General features: G+C 47.9%; 1 long non-coding RNA gene across 1 annotated transcript in view; it reads left to right on the top strand.

Moving 5' to 3' along the window:
• Positions 1-331: 331 nt before the first annotated feature.
• LOC107118810 overlaps positions 332-5,218 on the top strand; it is a 14,724-nt gene continuing 9,837 nt past the window's right edge. The window contains exons 1-3 of the long non-coding RNA XR_001482782.1: positions 332-406; positions 4,684-4,786; positions 4,869-4,944. This is a non-coding gene — a long non-coding RNA (uncharacterized LOC107118810). The remainder of the gene's footprint in view (positions 407-4,683; positions 4,787-4,868; positions 4,945-5,218) is intronic.

The following is a 5,218-nucleotide window of genomic DNA, read 5'->3' as shown; positions in this document are numbered from 1 at the left end:
GCCTATTTGGCCGAAACGCGTAAGGTCAACTTTTTAAGCCCTTGATATTATTATGTTTTATATACATTGGTTGTAATTGGGCCCCTATATATGTTTTAAATTTGTTATTATCAATAAATACATGTACTTCTTTTTATGGTAAGATTTTAATATTGGCCCTCCTTTTCACTAAACTTTGTTTGTTTCTGGAGTTTATTTTTAGGTTCAGTTTTTTTCCCTTCTTGTTTCTGCTATGTTGTAATGTACAGCATTAGTAATATCTTGTACATTTTTTTTAGGGGTTCTTTAATTTGGCCCTTCTTCTGGAAGAAGGTTATCCCATCCCTGATCACATCTTAGATCATTTAGACATCAACAGAACCACTGATTCCAGTAATATATCCATCCTTCAAAAGCTTTACGAAAGGTGAGGCTGTTCTCTTTCATGATTTGTGTCGCAGATAATGTATTTGGCTCTGGCTCCTGCTTGTCTGTATATAGGTTTGAACTATGTTCCATTGAGAGCCAGTGTGATGTAGTGGGTGGAGTGTTGGATGAGTATCCTGGGAGACCCGGGTTCGAATCCCCAGTTCTACCATGGAGCTCGCTGGATGACCTTGGGCCTATCACATACTCTGTGTGACCTACCTCATAGGGTTGTCGTTGTGAGAAAATGGACAGGGGGAAAAGAATGTTCTCAGCTGCTTTGGGAGAAAACTGGGATTTAACTAAATAAATGCAAATGCAGGCATTGATTTCCCATTAGTTATAGACTTGACATGAGTAATCTTACTTATTTTCTTCTTCTAATGATGACATATTCCAGGTGATATGAAGAAGAGCAGATTTTTAGACCCCGCTTTTCTCTACCTTAAAGAGTATCAAAGCAGCTTACAATCCCCTTCCTCTCCCCACAACAGGCACCTTGTGAGGCAGGTGGGGCTAAGAGAGTTCTGAGAGAACTGTGACTGGCCCAAGGTCACCCAACAGGCTTCACGTGAAGGAGGAGGAGTGGGGAATCAAACCCGGCTCTCCAGATTAGAGTCCACTGCTCTTTATCACTACACCACGCTGGCACTATGCACAATGAGTTTGGAAACCATATGAAAATATAACAGTTAGATGCAATAAAACCAGCAACATTCCTGACACTGGACTTTTAGGGATGCCAGCCTCTGGGTGGGACCTGGGGATCCCTCGGAATGATAGCTCGCAAGAGGTGGGACCCGTGATACTCGCGGGGGGGGGAGTATTCCCCGCAGCTCCTGGGCGGCCAGCCACTGAAGTGGCAGGAGCTCCACATGGAGGAGGTGGCCGCAGGTGAGCCAAGCAGGTGGTCCGCCGGGCTTCTCTCCCCCCCCCGCCGACAACAGCAACGGCCGCAGCTCCCAGCCGCCGGCCCGCCAAGGCTTCTCCCCCTGCCACAGTTCGCAGTGGTAAGTGCGCGTGTGTAGGGGACTCTTTTACTTTGGGGGGGATTTAAATATCCCCCGTATAGTTTTTAAAACTTTTCAGATTTTTCCGCACATCTGGGGACTGCTCCAAATCTCTTTGCCACCTAGGTATCCCCCAATGTGCGGATTTAGATATCCGCACGCAGGGGGCGTCTTGACTATTAGTATAAAGGTAAAGGTAAAGATTCCCTTGCTCGAAATCCAGTCGAGTCCAACTCTAGGGTTGCGGTGCTCATCTCCGTCTCCAAGCCGAAGAGCCAGCGCTGTCCGAAGACGTTTCCGTGGTCATGTGACCGGCATGACTAAACACCAAGGCGCACAGAACGCTGTTACCTTTCCACCGAAGCAGTACCTATTTAGCTACTTGCCATTTCTTGCTTTTGAACTGCTCGGTTGGCAGGAGCTGGAACTAGAGACGGGAGCTCACTCCGTCATGCGGCAACCCGGATCTCGAACTGCTGAACTACCGACCTTCCACAGCCTGCAGTTCAGCGTCTTAACCACTTGAGCCACCGCAGCTCCGGCTATTAGTATAGAGATGTGCAAACTACTGAGATCAATTCCCCTGGAGAAAATGGCTGCTTTGGTGGGTGGACTGCAGGGCATTGTACCCCACTGAGGTTCCCTGTCCTCCCCAGGCTCCACCCCCAAATCTCCAGGAGTTTCCCAACCTGCAAGTGGCAACCCTACTCCACCTCCCCACACACACACACACACTGCCAGTGGCTAGAGTGGTCCTGGCAACCCTAACACATGAACCTGCCTCATTTAAACTCAGAAATCCGTCTGTCTCTCACAGTCCCAACCGGCAGTAGTTCTCTGTCTATTGGACTCTTCTGCTCTTTCTCCAGGGACTTCAGGGCAACAAACATGGCTCTCCCCCTCCTCGTTTCAAACATTCTGTGAGCTTCTTGGCAAAGTGTGCAATCCAGGTCCTTACAGCCCTAGTCCAACTATGATGGATCCCGTCCACTTCCCTCCCTCAGAGGCTAGATTTTCCCTCCATTTTACTGTCCCCTCACAGACTAAGCAGCCCTACCAGGGCTGCTTAGTCTGTGAGGGGACAGTAAAATGGAGGGAAAATCTAGCCTCTGAGGGAGGGAAGTGGACGGGATCCATCATAACGTGTATTCTTCTCTCCTGAATAAACCCTGGCTGTCACACCCTCTGTCAGTAAGATATAATGGCTATTTGCTCAGCCCAGGAGCCTGAGGGAAGGGGTAGAATTGCCCTTTTACTGAAGCCACTGAAAATGGCACTTGAGACCAGTGTTCCCTCTAAGCCGCGTTAATGCGAGCTAGCTCACAGTTTTTTAGTCTCCAGCTCACACGTTTTTGTCTCAGCTCAGGAAGGGATGGCTCCAGAGCTAACTAATTCATGCAGTAGCCAAATCACTCACTCACAACTTTAATGCCACTGGCTCACAGAGTAGAATTTTTGCTCACAGGACTCCACAGCTTAGAGGGAACATTGCTTGAGACACTTTTAACATTCAAAAATAACAAAGGATTTTATTTAACGTCAAGAAGAGAAGAAGAAGAGAAGAGATTGGATTTATACCCCGCCCTTCACTACCCAAAGGTGTCTCAGAGCGACTTATCTCCTTTCCCTTCCCCTCCCCACAACAGACACCCTGTGAGGTAGGTGGGGCTGAGAGAACCCTGACAGAAACTGCTCTTTTTCAAGAGCAGCTCTTATCTGAACGATGGCTTGCCCAAGGTCATCCAGCAGGTGCAAGTGGAGGAATGGGGAATCAAACCCGGTTCTCCCAGATTAGCGTCTGCGCACTTAACCACTACACCAAACTGGGAAAGTCAGGTGAAATCAGGGGTTGAAATTTAAGGTAAAAACAGTATATGCACAGACTTTTGTTCTTATGTATCAGGCTAAAGAGAAGTTATGAAATTATTCACACTTCCTTAGATCTATATATTTGAGAGGCTTTTGTTCCAGTGTTTTCCCAAATGCTCTAATATACTTTATTTGGATAATAGCTGACTCTTTTGGTGCCCAGAAGGCTGGTACCCTCCTCTCAGTACCCAAACGAAGGCTTTAAAAAAAAAAAAAAAAAAAAGAGGGGCTGGAACTCTCAAGAGGGAAATGAAGTTTTCAATCTGTATGCTGAAAACTCATGAGCTTTAAAACATTTTAAAAATAATTTTGTTGAAGAGGTTCTGGAACTCCATTCCGGTGTGTTCCCCCAGAAAAAAAAAGCCCTGACCCAAACCCCTTCTCTTGGAACACCAGTATACTTCTTGAGTTGTTAACAGACGTTTAGGTCTCTAAAGGCAGCTTCTAATCACACTAGAACAGGGATCTTTGCACTCCTCAGAGATAACTGTTTGTGTTTGACTGGGTAGGGAATCTTCTCTCTCTAGAAGATCTATCCCCTTTCCTTTGGCCTGAATGGGAGTCTTCTTCTACTACCCAAACCCACTTGCCAAACTGTCCCCCAGTTCTCTGTCTGTGTTCAAACTGCACTCAGCTAATGCAGAATCCAGACTGTACTCAGTCACGGCTGAAATCTGACTTTGTCAGCACTAAACCCTTTTCTGTCAGAGCTAGTCTCAAGACGGTCTCAGCACATGTCTTTTCTCAGTTAAGGCAGGAATCTGATCTGACTCTCCTCAGCATCCTGCTCTCACAAGACTTTTTCTGCTCAGCTGATGCCATCAGATTGCCTGGAGCAGCCTGTCACTCAAGGCTCTCTGGGTTTGTGAAGCATTAACCCTCCACAGTCCTGTAGTTGTCTATACAGCCCTTTTAAACCTCTTGAAAAGTGCAGTCCGTCACACCAGTGCTCTAATGACTGTGCCGTACTGAAGAGGCCTAAGACAGTGGTTTTCCAACTGTGTTCTGAGGAGCACTAGTATTCCTTAGAAGCTTTTGAAGGTTCCTCAGTGGGTGTTTCCACAGTGGCAGGCAAGGTTCCTTGAAATGCCGCCAAGGGAACTCAACGTTGTCTGCACAGTGGCACCCTCCCCCCCCCCAGTTTCAGCCTCTCAGGGCACTACTTTGTCTTTCTCCACAAGAATCAATGACAACCATTCACTCTCCCTAAAAAGGAAGACACGCCCTTATTCCCTGCCCTTATGGACCCGCTTAAGAATCATGAGTCTGCTCCTATCAGCGTGGTGGATCCCTATCTTCTGCATAGTCATCAGGGCAGGTTCTATTTCCTGTTCCCCTCTAGACCGAATGTTGACAGATGGCTTTTCTATCTCATTGACATGTTCATTATCATCCGCAGGTGTTGGAATCACAGCAACCAAGAATCACTTAGCCCGTGCATGCTGGCTTCCCTTTATCTTCACCTGAGGGTTTTTGTGAAGAACGTTTTGCATTTGTTCCCGGTGCGTACAAGTCCGTCGTCCTTTGATTGAATGCCTGGCGTTTTAAGGCTGTAACTAATATCCACTTTGCAATTACCTGCAGGGTTACCTCCTGGGCTCTTTGGTCATCTCTGCGTTGGTGGTTGCATTTGTCATGCAGTGTTCTCCAGCTCTGTTGGGTAAGTTAATGGCACCATCTAGCTGAAATGCGTGCAGCAGGGGTCATTTCCTGCGGGAGCGCACAGGAGCGGAGCTCCGGCAGTAAGGAGCCCAGGGGGCGGGCACATGCAACAAGCCCTGCCCCCTGCTCCCAGCAGCCCTCAGTCAGAGCAAGAAGCAGCCAGGTAAGTTGCAGAGCCCCCACCCCGCCTGCCTTCAGGTACAAGCTCTCCCTTCTCTGTGAGGGCAGATCTGAGCATTCCACCCCCCCCCCCATAGCTACCCAGTAGCCCC

This window comes from Gekko japonicus, unplaced genomic scaffold (assembly GCF_001447785.1).
Source record: "Gekko japonicus isolate JY-2015 unplaced genomic scaffold, Gekko_japonicus_V1.1 scaffold91, whole genome shotgun sequence".
Classification (NCBI taxonomy): Eukaryota; Metazoa; Chordata; class Lepidosauria; order Squamata; family Gekkonidae; genus Gekko; species Gekko japonicus.
The sequence above is the reverse complement of the archived record's forward strand: the minus strand, read 5'-3'. Positions and strand labels throughout refer to the sequence as shown.